Here is a 17,303-nt window from a genome sequence, read left to right as displayed (position 1 = left end):
GTGCTGAGAGGCCGTCCCAGGGGCTTGTGTGTCCTGCCCAACGGGGTGAGCCTTCCTGCTACAGGAAGTGGCTGGACTGGATGCTCTCTAAGACCCCTTTCAACCTGAGTTTTCTGTGACTTTAAAAAAAGGTCACTGAAGGGGGTACCTGGGTGGCTCAGTGGTTGAGCATCTGCCTTCGGCTCAGGGCATGATCCTGGGGTCCTGGGATCGAGTCCCACACTGGGCTCCCTGAGAGGAGCCTGCTTCTCCCTCTGCCTATGTCTCTGCCTCTCTCTGTGTCTCTCATGAATAAATTTTTAAAAAAATCACTGAAGAACTGCCACCTTCTAGCCACCTTTCTTTATGCCTCTTGATCTCTTTACTGAGTGTGCTGAGACATTCCTAATTCCAAACCTACGTCTCTTTTGCTGTCATTTAAGCACCCCCCAACCCCCGCCCTGGGGCTTGAGCTGGAGAGGGCCTTGTCCACAGGGGTGGCACAGCTCCTGAGGCCAGGGGGGCAGGCTAGCCCAGGCAGCCATGTCTGCCCCACCCCACACTGCCCTGTGAGCCCCATCCTCCCTGCTTGTCTCTTCCGTAGTTTCTTCTGCCCGGCGAACACTTCCTCTGTGGTGGAGAACGAGTGTCCTGCAGGCCATTACTGCCCCATCTCCACGGCCTCTGCATCTCAGTTCCCCTGCCCCAGAGGCACCTACAAGCCACAGAGAGGGGGCGTCCAGCAGTCAGACTGCACACCCTGTGAGCCAGGTAAGGGGACAGGTCATACCCCCACCACAGCCATATTAGGGCACATCTTCCCTGACCAGTGAGGATGGGACTTAGGACTGGCTTGGATAGAGATGCTTCAGCCACAGCCCACAAGGCACCTTTGCTGGCTGGGATGGGAGGTGCCCCCAATCTCTCCCTGCCCCATAACTGGGGATCCTGTCTCTTCCTTTCTCCTATAGGCTCCTACTGCCTCCTGCCTGGGCTGGTGGCCGTGTCTGGGCCTTGCAGGGCAGGGTTCCACTGCACTCAAGCGGCAGCTGTCCCCAACCCCACCGATGGGATCACAGGAGACCTCTGCCCTCCAGGACACTTTTGTCCCGAGGGCAGCCCCAGGCCCATTCCATGCCCCCCAGGTGAGTTATGGATGGGGGCGGAGGCACCAGCAGTGGCAGGGTGTGCTCTGGCCCTGGAGAGGAGAAGGCAGTGGAGATCCAACCTTGAGGAGACATCTTGGGAAGGTCACAGAAGAAACCCCCACACTGTGCTTAAAAAGCAGTGTCCATCCTGCATCCACATAGCTTGGGACTAGGGGATGGAGTGACAGACAAGGTGGTCTAGAGCTTGGGCCCAGGCTCTCGGGGGAGGCTTGAATCTGGAGGGCTATATGGCAGAGAAGTGGGTGATGCCTTGCAGCAAAGATGGGGGATGAGATGCATCTCAGCTGTGCCAGGGCCCAGACCACCAGGAGGCTGAGAAGCCCTTGGGCTGCTGGTCTGTGGGGCTCAGCAGGCAGAGCGGGACCACGGCTCTACAGTCTGACAGGCGCCACCCTGGGTCTCTGTCTGGGAGAGGGGCCCTGACAGTAGCTAGAGAGTGTGTACTTGCAGGCTCTCTCCAGCCCATCCCGGGGGCCACGTCGCGGGAGGACTGCCGGCCGTGCCCACCTGGCTGGTTCTGCTCCAGGGCCGGCCTGAGCTTCCCAGAGGCTCCATGTGAAGGAGGCTGGTTCTGCCCTGGGGCCTCTGTCTCTGGGCACAGTCCAGGTAAGGGAGGACCTCCTCACCATTTGGGTAGGGGTAGGGTGCTGTGGGACCCCCCGTGGGCAGCCTGGAAGGAAGACACGCCTGTGGGCTCTCCCTCGACGTTCAGGGTCCCGAGGCCAACTGCAGTGAGACAGGGCCTTGTGATCTGGAACCTGCCGTGGAAGGGGCTGAAAACACTGAGCGTTAGCAAGGCTCCTCGTGTGCCCAGAGCATAAAGGGAGATGGGAGGTATTGGGACGATGATAAGGAAGGGAAGAAACAAAAAGCATTTATTTAAAAAGAGTCAAAATGGAGACTCCTGTGGGGGAAGGGAAGAAAAATACTCTAGGGCTATGTAAGACACTCCGGGGGTCAGGAAGGTTGTCACCCCTCGTGTGCTACCTGAGGTCCAGCAGAGAAGGGGTAGAAGCTCAGACCCCAAGGACGAGGGTGGGTTAGAGCTCCCTTAGCAAAGGTGGCATAGTTCTGTCTCCTGGGGCCTCAATTCTCAGCTGAGAACCAAGAATAGGTGGATTATAATCAGTTTTGAGATGCAAGTAATTATACTTAAAGTTTAGGGCAGGTTCCTTTTTTGGGTCAGAATGTATTGAAAGTTGGGTCTATCACTACATTACCCAGCTGCCTTCTGACACTTTTCTGCAACAAAGGAGAGCGGAGTGAGGTGGTCTCTAGTTCCTAGGAATTGTCCCTGGCCCTGAAAACTTTAGCAAGTATGCTGTGCAAGGGACGGTCACCAAATCCAAAAAATGGGCCTGGCCAGGACACAGTCTTTGCGGACCCACACAAATGGCCACCAGAATACCAATCAGCGAGATTTGGAAGGGCCTAAGGAACCCCTCCTAGGAGTAGGGTCACAGCTGCAGGGCTGAGGCCTGCTGTGAATGCGAATGCAGGGAGGGACCACCATGCACCTCAGGGCTCAAGGAAAGCTGCAAATCTAGGTAATTAGGTTTGTTTCTGTTGTTGTTGTTTTAAAGACTTTATTTGAGATTGCGTGAGAGTGAGAGAGAGAGAGAGAGAGAGAGCAGAGTGGGGAGGCAGAGGGAGGAGCAGACTCCCTGCAGAGCAGGGAGCCTGACACAGGACTCTATCCCAGGACCCTGGGGTCATGACCGGAGCCAAAGGCAGATGCTTAACCAACTGAGCCACCAGGGTGCCCCTAGGCAACTAGGTTTAAAAGATTAGATTTCAGTGCAAGCCAAGCAAACCTGCAAACCTTGTGCCATTGTCAGGCACTGTCTGTAGAGAACCAAGAGGCTCAAGCGCCCTGTTGTTACCAAGTTTACAATCTGACAGCACTTCAGTGGGAAGAGTCTCTTCACCCAACAGGGAAGGTCCCTCTGATACTGCAGCTCTCAGGAGGAATCCCCCACACTGTCCCCACCTGGGAGATCTGGCCTCAGCATGGACACGACCCCAACTCCAGAGCACAACCTATTTAGGACCGCATCTCCAAAAAAAAAATGCATCAAATATCCCAGGAAATTTAAAAAATGGATATATAAAAAAAAATAAAAACAGTTTCATCCTTCAGAATATGGATAAAGAATACAGGTTTCTGATCCTGCTCCAACTCTACCTGCGGTCTGACTCCTAAATTAGCTCCCTTTCAACCCACATCTAATGCCTTCATTAAGCCACAGCCCATGGGAAGCTGAGATCATGAGCATGGACAGGCTTCCCACCACTTGCATGAGCTCCATAGGGTGAAGAGCACAGGGGTTTCCAGGGGACTTAGTTGACACATTAAGCACTTTCCAAATTTACACACCTAAAGAGGCTACGTTTTGAGGAATATTTTATAGGACTAGGACCCCTGGGAAGACTATTGGTGAGAGATGTTCTGACCTGAGAGCCTGGGACTGCCTCAGGTAACATGTGAGGTTTCCAGCTTCAACACCACCTTGTGGAGAGTGCTGTCCTTCCATCCCTCTCAGCCCCGTCACTACAGACCTGGCTCCTTCCCACAATGGGACTAGCAGGCGGTTCCTGTGTGGACCTTCCATGCAGAGCTGGTTTTCAGCTGGAGCATTCCGTCTAGGCATCCGTAGGACTTAAGGATAAGGGGCCAGGCCCAGGAGCGTCTATACAGCATCAGCACCATGAATCACATACCCCACCTGCTCAGCCCTCTCACACGAAGGGAGTGAGAATGGTTGTGGGCTCTGGCTGGAAGGAGATGGGGAGTCTCCCAAGAGGAAATAATTGTCTCCCATGGTTTTTCTAGGCACTCTCTGCCCTACTGGGCACTCATGCCCCCCGGGCAGCCTGGAACCCCAGCTCTGCCCTCCAGGGCAGTATCAGGATGAACCTGGACAGAGTCTCTGCAAGACATGCCCTGCTGGAAAGTGAGGACTATTGCTGGGGCTGGGGGCTCCTCCTTTATCTGGGTGACGCCTGACTTTTCCTGCACTCTCTGAAGCTAGAGGGGCTCAGACATGTTGCAGGGATCAGTGACCATGGGCAGGCACTCCAAGCACCTTGCCTGCAGAGCCCAATGTAATTAAAACCCTGTTGCCAAAAAACAAAACAAAACAAAAAAACCCAAAACCCAAAAACCAAACCAACAAACAAAAACTACCCTAATGCCAATGCAGGGGCCATGGAGAACTGCAGAAGACCGTTGTCAACCTTGATACCCATTTCCTCTGACCTCAGATGGTCCTGGAGGGTTTCACTTCTGCCCAAATCCTCCATGCCCTGGGATCTTCCTTCTTCTGGAGGAGCTTCACTGCCTAGAAAAACCTAACGATGCAGAAGGCCTGGACTCTCATTCCTAACCATCTACTGGCTATTTCCACAGGTTCTGTTCCTTCAGGAGCCAGAGGCCAGGAGCCGGGGCTACCTGGCCAGTGGACTGTCCTGCTGGCTACTACTGCCCTTTGGGTACCTGGACCCCCACCCAATACCCATGTCCCAGGGGCACCTTCCGAGAGTGGCCTGGCGCACGCAGTGCTAAGGATTGTAGGCCTTGTCCTCCAGGACAATTCTGCTCAGATTCAGGTGACAAGAGCTATCTCTCTGGGACTTTGCAGGGTCCTTAACCAATCCATTTGTCCCAGAGGCATTTAGCCTGCCTGTGGATGACATCCTAGGTCCCCTCCCATCACATATGACCCGGAGTCCTATGTAAGGGATGCTGCCTGAGCCTGAACGTGGAAGTGAGAGGGGAAGGCTAAGGTGACCTGGCCCCAACCCCTGAGAATTCACAGTGGGGAAAGGGATAGAAAAAGACAGAGAATAACGTGAATGTCCCAGCCCAAACACATCGACTTCTGTCAGACAAGATGTTCTGGATATCCTGGGGTGGGATGACATGAGTCCCACAGGGGTGGAGGCTTCGTAGGGTGCTTATTCAGAAAGCAGGAGCTTCTGTCCAGAACAGCAGGGGGTAGGGCTGCAGAGAGACCTTGCCAGAGCTAAGCCTAATAATGAGGGGGTAGACATATCAGCAATCACATTGGGAAGATGACAAGCAGAGTGTGTTGTGCATTTGTCAGTTTTAGTTGTCTACTCCATTCATGTATAAATCACCTGGAACCAGATACGTTTAGGGCAGTAAACAGACTAGTACACAGTCCTGGAAAGCAGAAGGGAGGTTGAATTCCCACAAGTGGTCCTCCAGGGATCCCCATAGGAGCCTGTGTGTGTGTCACACCAGAATGAGGCTGAGGATGTGAGGCACAGCAGAGCCCTGCAACTAGCCCTCCAACTACCACAGTGGGACCTGTATTTCTGACTTCTGGGTCCCGAAGTCTGACTATTTCCCAGGGTGGTTCTACATGATCCCATGGGATGTGACCAGACAGGCCTTTTAACTCCTTTCTCCTCATAATAGGGCTACTATTTTCCAGATGAAAACCATGAGATGAGAGAGGCCCTCCTGCACAGGGAGTGAGCAGCAGACCTGGGGGGCGGGGGGGGGGATGCAGAGTCTGGCTGCAAAGCCCAGCACCCTGACCTCAGGGTATACTCCACTTGCAAGTTCAGGCACAGCTCCAGGCACTCTTCCAGTTCCCGTCTCTCCCTTTCCCTCTCATTTGCAGCCAGGCCCGTTGATGTGAAGTCAGCCTGCCTCCACCCCCTCTCCACAGGGTCCGGCAAAACCTTTCCAGATGGGCCATGCTCAGCAGGTTATTATTGTCCTCCTGGCCAGACTTCCGCCACCCCTACATCTTTCCGGTGCCCCCATGGCTTCTACTGTCCGGAGGGATCTCCCCAGCCAAGGGCCTGTGAGAATGGAACCTTCCAGCCCCAGGAAGCCAAGGGGTCATGTGAGGCTTGCCCTGCAGGATTCTACTGTGAAGACGGGGGCACAGGTAGGCTCACTGGAGCTGAACACGAGGCCCCCATGTGGTGCTGGGTCCCAGGACGAAGTGCTGGCAGTGGGAGCCCTTGTAGAAGTGACACCTCCTTGTTGAGCAGGAGTTCACCTCCGTTATTAGAGAGAGAACAGGGACTAACCCCAGGGTGGCACAGTGAATCTGCTCCAGTGCAGCAAGAGCCCCCTGGTATCCTCCCTTATGCATTCATTTAGATTTGGCTTTAGAATGTATCTCGGGAATTCTTACAGCAGAAGCTTGGGTGTCATAGCCACAGTGATCACAGCATGATCCACATGCAGCCCTTGACAACTGACAGCAGAACGGAGGGAAGGGGACCCTGAAACCAGCCAGGTACGAGGGGAGGACATATCAGGGACTTAAACCAGGAGAGGCATTGCAAGGTGACTCAGCCCAATACCCGATGCCCAGCTCAGGATGGTAGGCACTGGATGCAGGACAGGACAGTATGAGGTCTAGGACTCTAGGATCTAGTTGGCTGTGACCCAACTGGGTTTTCCCAAGGTACATTCTGCACACTCGAGATCATAACATGGCCCTGGTCATGTTTAGAAATACATAGGTGGCTCCTGGCCTGACAGAGAGGCCACAGCACAGCAGTGGGGTCTGCAGCCCACTGCAGAGGTAGGCCAGACGTGCCCAGCATGTGCGAGTGCCACTGTCTGGAGAATGGGAGCTTTGTGCTCAGCAGTCAGCCTCAAGGCTGGAGATCTCAGGATCCCACAGAGGTTTCCTGGGCCATACACCTTCTGCTGCAATGGCTGATGGACAACCATCAAGGGTCTCCCAACATGTTCAGAAATTAGAGAATAAAGCACCTTCACTGAGGAACTGGGCCAGGGCAGCTTCAGAGCCTGGGGGTCCCAAGTCTCTGACCAGGATGCTCAGAAGGGAGGGCTCCCACTGCAAGCTCGGGCTGACATTGCCATTGTCCCTTAGGTCCCATGGCCGGCCACCCCAGCCTGTGCCTGCAAGGCTACTTCTGTCCCTCTGGCTCCCACTCAGCCACTGCCCACCCATGCCCTCGGGGGACATTTGGGCCCAAGCGAGGGGCCAGTGCAGAGCTGGACTGTGAGCTGTGCCCAGCAGGTTGGTGGACTCTGGGCCATGGGGTCTAGAAGCCTAGACTAAAGGGTTGAGAAGACAATGAGGAGCAATCGAAGGAGGGCAGGCAAATAAGTCCCTGAGCAAATGTGCCTTGGCTCCCTGGGCCCGTGCTGTCCCGGCAGCACCTCGTGGGCCTACCAGCTGGCTGAAGGACAGTAAAGTCAGGTTCAAACATGGGTCAGGGCCCCCTGACCTCCGACAGGCCCACAGCTCCCACCATACTTTGGATTCTCCAGGCCTCCTCATACCGGGCGGCCCAGCCACCCCACATGTACCTCTAGGGCTCAGGGCAAGGCCAACCCCAGGCTTTCTTCAACCCAAAGAGAATGTACTGCCTGGTCAAGGCAGTTCCATGTCTGCCTGTCCTCGCTCCCTGATTCAGCTTGGCCAACATGCCCACACCCTGTGCCCGCCCGAGAGCCTAGGGAGGGAGGAGCAGGTGGGGCCCAGCCCAAGGCAGGCAGCACTGGTGCCAGAGCCAGAGGGAGGTGGGAGGAGTCTGCCCCTTGGGTCTGCTTCTTCTAGGGATGTTCTGCTCGTCAGAAGGGCTGTCCCAGCCATCAGGGCTCTGTCACTCAGCCTACTACTGCACTGGAGGAGCAGTGTCTCCCACCCCCCTCAAACACAAGGTATGTAACGCTGGGCACAGCCACCCAGCCATGCATCCGAGTCTGCCCTGCAACAGCAGCTGAGTAGTGGACGCAGAGCTGCCCAGGGGTTCTAGTAGGCTGATCGTTCCTCCTGCCAGGGTTGAGTACCCTGAGGGCAGGACGATTCTCACCTTGTGTCTGAGGCCTGGCAGAGGACCCAGTGACAGCTTATTTCAATGATTCTAAGATGTGCATCGTTTTCATGTCTAACATCTCTAAAATCAGCAGCATCGTATAATCCATGGCATCTGGAAACCACAATGGCAGTGGCTTTTTTCTTAAAATCATTCGCCTTCCAGGGTGTGACATCTTGGGTTTGATGGCATGTGACAATAATAGTAGCATAGGGGCTTTACTCAGTGCTGGACAACATTCATGTGCTGTGTACACACTGACTCCACAGTCCTTACAAGGGCCCTTTGGGAAGCCCCATGGTCACCCCACTTCAGACACGAAGACACAGAAAAATGTGTGTGGTAATGAATGTTCTCCAGGCCATGTGGTGAGAAAGCAACCGTCAGAATGTTGGGTTATTGTACTGTAGAACAGGGTGGTGGAGAGTCACCTGGGTGGGTGGATACACAGACCCATGCCGGACCCACATGATGTCGGTGTGATAGTTGATTATCCCTGATTCTCATTTTTTTACTGACTTCCTGTGTGACTTTGAACATACCTGCTCTTTGCCCTCTCTGGACCCCAACTTACCTTTTACCAAGAGACTCCCCATTCTGGGAGTCACCAATTCCATGTTGATGCCAAGAGAAGACCGGCCCAGGGGATGAGGAAGAGAGGGGAGAGAAGCCATTGAGTCAACATTATGATTTTGGAAGTAAGAGACCCCTCCCGGGCCTCCTGGTGCATCCTCCCCAGGTCTTGGCTGGCGCAGGTGGAAGCACCCAGTAATGGGATGATTTTGCGCGTAACCTTATTTGCTGTCTCCAGGGGCCAGCAGGTGCCAGTGGTGCTCCTTACAACCTGGGACCACAGCTCTAACGTGAAGGCCTTTCTTCCTTCTTTCTGACTGTGCAGGTGGAGGCCCCAGGACTTTCTGGGAATGACATCTGCCCCCCCGGCTTCTTCTGCCCCAAGGGAACGGGTTCCCCAGTGCCATGCCCGCCTGGGTTTTATTCCTCCACCCCAGGCCTGGCCAGCGAGGACCAGTGCCAGCCATGCCCCCCAGGGCGCTACTGCAGCCATCCGGGGCTGTCCCACGCCCTGCAGGCAGGGCTCTGCGATGCAGGGTGAGGAGGCCCTGACCCTGAACTCCTCAGGGGGGAGGGGGGAGGAGTAGCCCTTAGGCCTGACAGGGCTCCCAAATCACAGACTAACCCTAAATCCTATGGTCTCTCCTGAGTCCCCGTGAGGATGCTGGGCCAGGGTTATTATGCCCCAGGCGTGGGTCCTGATGTGTCATCCGGTAGATACAAGGCTGAACTGACCACACTCTCTGGTGCCCTCCCTGTGCTGACTTTCCAAGATCCAAGCAGTGCTGGTGCTGGGCCAGTTCCATGGTCCCACTTAGCCCCAGGGCAGCCTCCACACCCTCTGTAGCCCCTGCTAGGCCTTGGTCTTTACCCTGTTGGCCAACAGCCTCTGCCAACAGGTGTCTGAGATGCCTGACAGGTGCATTTCACCTTATTGTTGAAAGGGCTGGAGACTGCCCGCAGCTACCAGTAAGCTCCTTCTAGGTGCCATGTGAAGGAATCCCTGCCCCATCTGTTCAGGGGCCTTGAGGATGGAGAAATTTTGGAGAAGGGAGCATGCTTGTTCTGGAAAATGTCTGACGTTTCCCGGGATCTTCCCGAGCCTCTACTATACAGTTTCCCGTCACAGGGGCAGAGGACCTCCTTCCATCCCAGGGACAGCCCCTGGCTGTGGCCACTCTGGCCTTATCCTCAGCACAATTCTGTTGACCCAAGGCTCCAAAGGCCACCCCTTTCTCTCACCTTCTGTCTGTCCAGGACCACATGGTTGTGCTCGAGGAGGGCCAGCCACGGTTCTCCGTTTCCTCAGGTATATCTGCCTGGGAGGCAGTGCTGTACCCTCACCTTCCGACGGCACCTACGGATACAGATGTCCCCCTGGTTTCCGCTGTCCCCCAGGGGCTCACAGCGAACAGCCCTGTGAGCCTGGCACCTTCAGCCCTTTGCCTGGGGCTGACACCTGCCTGCCCTGTCCAGGAGGTACCTACTGCCAAAAGGCTGCTACCGTGAAGCCCACCACCTGCCCCAAAGGTAACCGATGCCCTCAGGCCAGTCTCTGCCCTCACTCACTCTCAGGACTGCAAAGGACAGCGCCGCTCAGGGTTCAATGTAGCTGGGACCGCTGCTCCCAGAGCACAGCTCTATCCCACAAGTGAACGCTTGACGGCAAACCCTCAGGCTTCCCTGGATGCCAGTGACCCACCTATAAAATGGGGCCAATCACACGGCGGAGGGAGGACTCAGGGTGCTGTAGGAGACACACCTGCCTGGGAGGTTGCCAGCACCCTCCCTCACATGGCTTGTGACCAGCCTCATATGTCCGTGCCACAGGTTACCAGGGGGTGCCCAGGAGATTATAGAGGGAGGGACATTCTGGTCCTTGGACAGCCACAACCTGTCTATAAAGTGAGACCAGAGGACCTGAGAACTCCACTCCGGGAGCTGACTCCCTCTCAGCCAACACCCCCAGAGAAGGCTACACTGTGTCTTTTGTGAGACTTCAGCAGCCCCACTGGCCGGGCTTCCTGTCAGGGTGCTCCTTGGGCAGCTATTTCTTGAGAGGGAGTTCTGGGGGGCTGTGTAAGGTGCACACAACCCACTGTCTCCAGGACGAGAAACTCTCTCCCAGGCTCCCGAGCCCAACCACTCACTCTTACTAAGTAACGACTGTAGAAACCTCAGTGCTGATGCCCCCACACACATCTGCACACACACACACACACACCCCTGCGCATGGGCACACCTGCACACAGTCACACCTGTGCACGCGTACACCTGCGCACACGCACACCTTTGCTGCCTGCACTGAACCCCTGAAGTCCCCACCCCACTAGCCTGGGTTCTAACCCTCCACACTTTCTTCTGCCACTTGTCCAGTGTCCTCCACATCCTTCAGCTACATTCTCTGCACCCCTCAGGGCTACCCTCACCTCTTCACCATTGACCGCTAGGAGGTCGTAGGGCCCAGGGAGCCACTATGGGGTGGGATGCTTGGTACTCACATACTCTGTCCCCACAGGTCACTACTGCCCAGAAGGGACATCCTCTGCCCTTCCCTGCCCAGAGGGTACCCTAAACCCACAAGAAGGCGCTCTCTCCCCTGGGGCCTGCCAGCCCTGTCCTGCAGGGAGATACTGCCCCGGGGAGGGCAGCAGGCAGGCTGAGGGTAAGTGGCAGCCACCGGGCAGAGCTACGTCCTGGCTGCTCCTCATAGCTCCCCTGTGCTCTCCTTGGCAGGGCCACAGCACAGGTCCGGGTCTGACCGCCCACCTGGGTGTGGCCTCTTGCCACCTCTTCCCCCAAACCCTACTTCTTCCTCCCTCCCTTCTTCCCTCCCTCCCTCCCCTAAAGGTCCTCAGCCTTGTGGCCAAGAGCAGGTCTCATTCTAGGTCTGAATTTAGTGCAGATGTGGCCTTGGACAAGTCACTGAGCCCCTCTAACCTCAGTCTCATCCCCTGTAAAGTGGGGATGAGCACAGTGCACACCTCTTGCGGTTTGCTATGGAGAGTGTGGTCATCACAGACAGGAGCTCAGACCAGTGCCTAGTGCGCAGCAAGTACCCACAACTGTTGTCTTCTAGAGAAACCTCCCTCACCCCGGACTCCATGTGGAAGCCACCAGCTCGGGCCAAGGACACCTTAGGCGCTCCCTTGTTTTCCTTCCTCCTACTTTAATTTCCATGACTCTCTGGGGTTAGAGACAGCAGGCCGGGACCAGGAAGGAGGCAAGATATAGCATAGGCAGCTGATAAGGCTTCTGTTGCTACCCTAAAATTCCAGTCTTTCTATATCCAAGGGCCCTGCTCAGCTGGTTACTACTGTGAGGGGGGAGCTGCCAGCCCCACTCCCCAGGGCAACTCCGCCTTTCCCCTCAATGGACCTTGCCCTCGAGGCCACTACTGCCCCAAGGGGACTCTGTACCCTGTGCCCTGCCCCATGGGGACAACGAGGAACAACCCAGGTGAGCATCTGCCCTAAGCCTTCCCATCCCCTCCCAGCTGGGGGCTCCCTTTCCTTTCAAAGTCCCAACTTCAACACTGGGGTTCCCACTAGGGTGGACTTGATTCTGGGGGACAGGCCTGTGTCCAGGCGTGGATGTTAAGGCTTCCTGCCCCAGGGACAGGGCCCCCTCCTCCATCTCTTGATCTATGCCCAATGCAGGACTCTGCCTGCAAAATGTCAGGCTGTGCCATTGGCCAGCCCAAAACAGAGGTGCCCTTAGGGAGGCTCCAGCCAGTGGCTGCTTTAGTCAACACATGTTGTGCCAGACTCCATTCTAGCAAACAAGGAAAAGGTCTTATCCTCGGGGGATGATACTCCAGTGTGGGGACCTACAGAGCCTGTGAGCTTCAGCCTCCCTATCCAGGTGGTGCCTCTGAGCGAAGCTGTGGGCCCTGTCCAGCTGGCTCATTCTGCCCTGGCCTGGGCCTAAGCTCTCCTATCAGCTCCTGTGTGGTTGGCCTGGAATGCTCCTGGGACCTCAGGACCTCCAGCCCCATGGCTTTCCTCTGCCCTCAGGTACTTCCCCAGGGGCTGCAGGGAGGGGCCCAGTTCCCTAGGCTTGGGGAAGCCAGGGATCCCCACCCAGGATTCAATCTAGAGTCCTCCAATGGTGCGCCTCAGGCTGGGTTTTGGTGCCTTGTAGGAGGACCCTCAAAACTCCCATCTCCCAGAAGTTCTCTCTCCAATGCCCACCCCCCACTCCCAGCCTCCTGGCCTCCTGTACTTCAGTCACCATGGCCTGAACCAGCTGGAAGGAAGGACAATGCACAGACCTTCTTGAGCTCCTGAACACTCAACCACACCAGCCTGACTCTCAGAGGTGCCACTTTGTGTCCAATGTCCAGGGTCACTTCTGCCAACCAGGGTCTGCTTGGCCTGCCCCGTGCCACCAAGGGGAGTACCAGCCCTCCCTAGGCTCAGACACCTGCCTCTCGTGTCCACCCGGCTTTCACTGCCCACATCCTGGCACCAGAATGCCCAGGCTTTGTCCTGCACACGCCTACTGCCCAAATGGTAAGCCCAGAGCCCTCAACTACCCATGCACCCCAGTCCTTCATCTTTCTCCCCAGTATCCCTTCCTTCCTTCCTTCCTTTCTCTTTCTCTCTCTATCTCTCTCATTCACACCCCATAGAGTGCCTGCTGTTTGCCAGGCACTATATTCCCACTAGAAATGTCAATGGTGAAGACCACCTCCATAGATTTCATCCTCCCCTCATCCCTACCCCAAGCCCATCTCACCCCATTCTGTTGCTCTTCTTTTCTCCAGCTGTTGACTCACCAATGTCCCATGTTCTGTCTCTTCCTTACATTCAGCCTGGGGGGGCCAGGGTGAGCACCTGGACCAGGATGATAGCAAACAGATAGCATCATCTGGGCCAGTCTGGGTCAACAATCTAGGAGCAGCTTCCTGAACACTGCACAGAGAAGGGCTTTGCTGTGGTGTTGGGGTGCTACAAGTGGAACCCAGACATCAGAAGGCAGTGCCCCGGTCACCACGAGTTTGCTCCCCTCGAGTCTGGGTCCAATCATCCTGAACACACTGTACGCGAGCCCACCCTCACCCAAACTCACGCATGCACATGTGAACACATGCACAAGTGTCTTCACACACCCACAGTGCACACACACTCACACGTGCATATGCATGTACAGATGCACAGTGTACACAAGCACACACAAATGCACACACACAAATGCACACACACATTCATAATGCTGTCCCCAGGCAGCCGGGCAAACAAGTATCCACAAAAGTTCATAGTCTTTGCCATGTCTTACAGACATTTGCACAAATCTTCCTTCCAATTTTAGGAGTTGTGTATTTACACTTTGCAAGAGTTCTTCCTGTAACTATGGTGTAAAATGTATATATGCCCCTTTTAAATGAGTGACCTCTCACCCCAGAATATTTACATTTCAAGTCCAAAGAACTTGGCCTGTTGTCCCTGTGATTACATATCGCATTAGTCACACACACACACACACACACACACACACACACACACACACACACGGAGGACAGCTGGTCTCTGGGGAAGCACTGTTCTCCTGCCTTCCCAGCCCCATCACCCATACCCTCAGTCGCTCTTGCTGACATGCCAACTCTTACATAGCCTCCCCTAATTAAATTCACACCTTTCAGCTTCTTACTCCCCGTCCTGGTCAGAAATTTTTTTCAGTAGATCCAGCTGCTCTCTTTAAATTTTTTCTGTGTTGGGGGACTTCTCTCGTTTCCCATTCCAGATGTGTACACTGGGGTGCACCTGGTGTACACAGCACAGCCCATGTACACCAGAAAATGCAGAGGCCAGCAAAGCCAGAGGATGGCCCCCAGGACACAGGCCAGCCATACAGTGGGGCTGTGGGGGTTCTAAGCTGGAGAGGAGGGAGCCACACAGTCACATCTCACCCAACCAGGCCGGGCAGCAGAGCATGGCAGGAAGGGCGGCTAGGAGGAGAAGACGTCCCAAGAGAGATGTACATAGTGTGGAGTGCCTGCTTCCAGCTCAGTCCCAGAAAGCCCCGTGTCCGACACACACAAGCCAACCCCTGAGCCTATTGGCTCAATTAAAGCCCCTCACCCCGACATAGTTTCACTGCTACCTGGAAACCTTTCCCTAGGGAGTTACTCTTTTGTAAGAGGACTATAATCCTACAGAGAGACTAAAGTCATGGCCATTTCAGCATTTTGAAGGCTCTGAGAAAGCAGGAAAGAAAACCTCAGCACTGTGGGGGCAGCAGGATGCTGATGAGTGCCCCCCGCCCTGGCACAGAGGAGGCGGGTCCACAGGCACTGATGTGATCTGAATCTTCAGCTGCCCATCTTCACTGGCTAACCTCTCTCTACAGGAACGTGGTCCCCTCCTCCATGTCCTCCAGGAACCTTCACTCCTCAAGATGTGTCAGGCCTCCGGGAAGAGGCTGACTGTTCTGTCTGTCGCCCTGGTGACTACTGCAGGTCAGTAATAGCCTAGAGTCATTCCCCTCCCCTCCCAGGCTGCCATCCACATGCACCTTCCAGGTGAAGAGACCCAACAGGTGCCAGGCCTGCCCTGAGCCCCCAGGCTGTGCATGTGGCCCCTAAGGTGCGAGGGGCCAGGGCCAGCTATGAGACCACAGTCCCACTTGGCCCCACAGGCTTGAACAGGGAGGGAAATCTGACGATTAGGTGAAGAGAGCTGGGACAATGGGTGCAGACCCAGATGTAAGAAATAGTAATAATAAATACATTCAACCCGAGGGAGGGCCAAAATGAAATAAAAATAGCTCTGTTCAGTCCCTGCCTAAAAACATGGGGAAGTTCCTTACAGGCAAAGTTCTTTGTGCCTCCAGTCAATCTCAGAGTTCTGCACATACACTTGGGAAAAGCTGAACCATCCTTCCAACTCTACCTCTGAATTTTCTACATTGAGAATAGTTTTTGTAATCTTCGGGGCTAGAAAGACAATATATGGTACCTAGAAACAGAATAATCAGAGACCAGGGTGCAGGACACCCAAACTCTACCTGCATGTCCTACACCTACGTGGTATAAGTAAGACCTGTATGTATACAACGGGGATATTCTCGCTGTAGCGATAGAAGCCCCTGGAGGAACTCTGCACTTGGCATTCAGAGACTCGCAGCCTCTAGGGCTGGGTGGGGCAGGGTGGGGGGCTCCCCAGCCTCTCCTAAGACCTTGGGGACAGGCCAGCCCTCAAAGTAGCCCTCAGCCCAACTCCCCCAGAGCAGCCAGACAAAAGGAAAGCACTTTGGGGATCTCTGGTCCAGAGAAAGCTCCCAACATATATGAAAACATATACCTTCAGTTTCCTGAGACTGGGAAGAAGAGTCATCAAAAGAAGAGTTGCTCCATTTCATGTAGTGGCAAACCTGCTTCAAAGCACATTATTTTCTATTTAAAAGGCGAGAGTGGAGAGTTCCTCAGATGCTCTTTCTGGAGGATTGTCTCCCTGTACTCAGGAAGTTCATCCTTAGGTCTAGCCTGCTTTGTGCAGCAGAGTTGGAGATCCAACTGATGACTCTCAGAGCCCAGCACTCCCTGGGGACAGTGCAGGACGCAGCTAGAATGCCTGCAGTCCTCTTTGTCCTCGTGCTCACAGTGAGTGCAGCAGGGCCACCAAGCTCCCCCCGGAGGGGCTGTCCTGCTGGGCAGCCCTGAGTCCTGCTGGGCTCACTTCAAACTCTGCTCTGGGCCCAGCCCCCTGGGCCCAGCCTTATGCCCTCTTTGATTGCCGAGTGAGGTATCGCATCTTGTTTCTGTCATATCCATGGCTATGCTCATGTGCTCTCCTGGGACAGAAATCGGAAGCATTTCACACTGTGGGTCACAATGAATCGGTCTGAAACAGGACCCCACCTGACCTCGGTCCTTTCCCCTCTCTGTGCTGTTAGAGGTGGACAGCTATGGGGGAAATGTCCTGCTGGTTATTTCTGTCCTCCTGGGACCTCTGGACTGCCGACACAAGGTCCCAAGGAGTCTCAGCCCTCATGTCCCCGGGGACAGCTGTGCGCCAAGCAGTGCCCACCAGGTAACAACCCCTGTGTCTTGTCCCTGGAGTAGGAAAGAGGCAGAGAGCAAGGTTGCTCAGCTGTCACCACAGCACCCACCCGGGCCAAGGATTCTTCTTTTTCTTCTTCTTTTTTTTAAATCAAAAACAGACTCTAAAAATAGTTGATGCCCACACCTGACTGGCTCAGTGGGTAGAGCATGTGACTCTTGATTTCAGGATCATGAGTCCAAGCCCCATGTTCATCATAGAACTTACTTTAAAAAAATCATAAAAAATTGTTGAGCCCCAGTGCTGTACCTCGAACATTATCTGCATAGGCATGTGTATATGATTCCACACATCAAATGTATGTGATATGAATATGCACCTAATTCAATTCAGAAGATTACTGACTGGACAAACCTAAAAGCAAGTGCAACCAGGACGGGCACCCAGACCTCCCAACTTTGGTGCCCACCCTGGGCACATGCTGTTCCTGACCTGCTGCGGGGGAGCAGCCACGAGACCCAATGTGACCCCATATGCTTCAGGCTTTTACTGCCCGGAAGGCAGTGGAGAACCCACCTTGTGCCCCCCTCACACTGTGGCGGCTGTCCCCAGAGCCAAGCAGCAAGAGGAATGCGGGCCTTGCCCTGCCGGGCACTGGTGCAAAGCCGGTGAGCTACCTGCCCTGCAGCCCGGACAGCACTGGTCCTGAGGAGGGCAGAGGGAGGCCCTCTGGGCAGGA

Source organism: Canis aureus, chromosome 24 (genome assembly GCF_053574225.1).
Source record: "Canis aureus isolate CA01 chromosome 24, VMU_Caureus_v.1.0, whole genome shotgun sequence".
Lineage (NCBI taxonomy): Eukaryota > Metazoa > Chordata > Mammalia > Carnivora > Canidae > Canis > Canis aureus.
The sequence above is the reverse complement of the archived record's forward strand: the minus strand, read 5'-3'. Positions refer to the sequence as shown.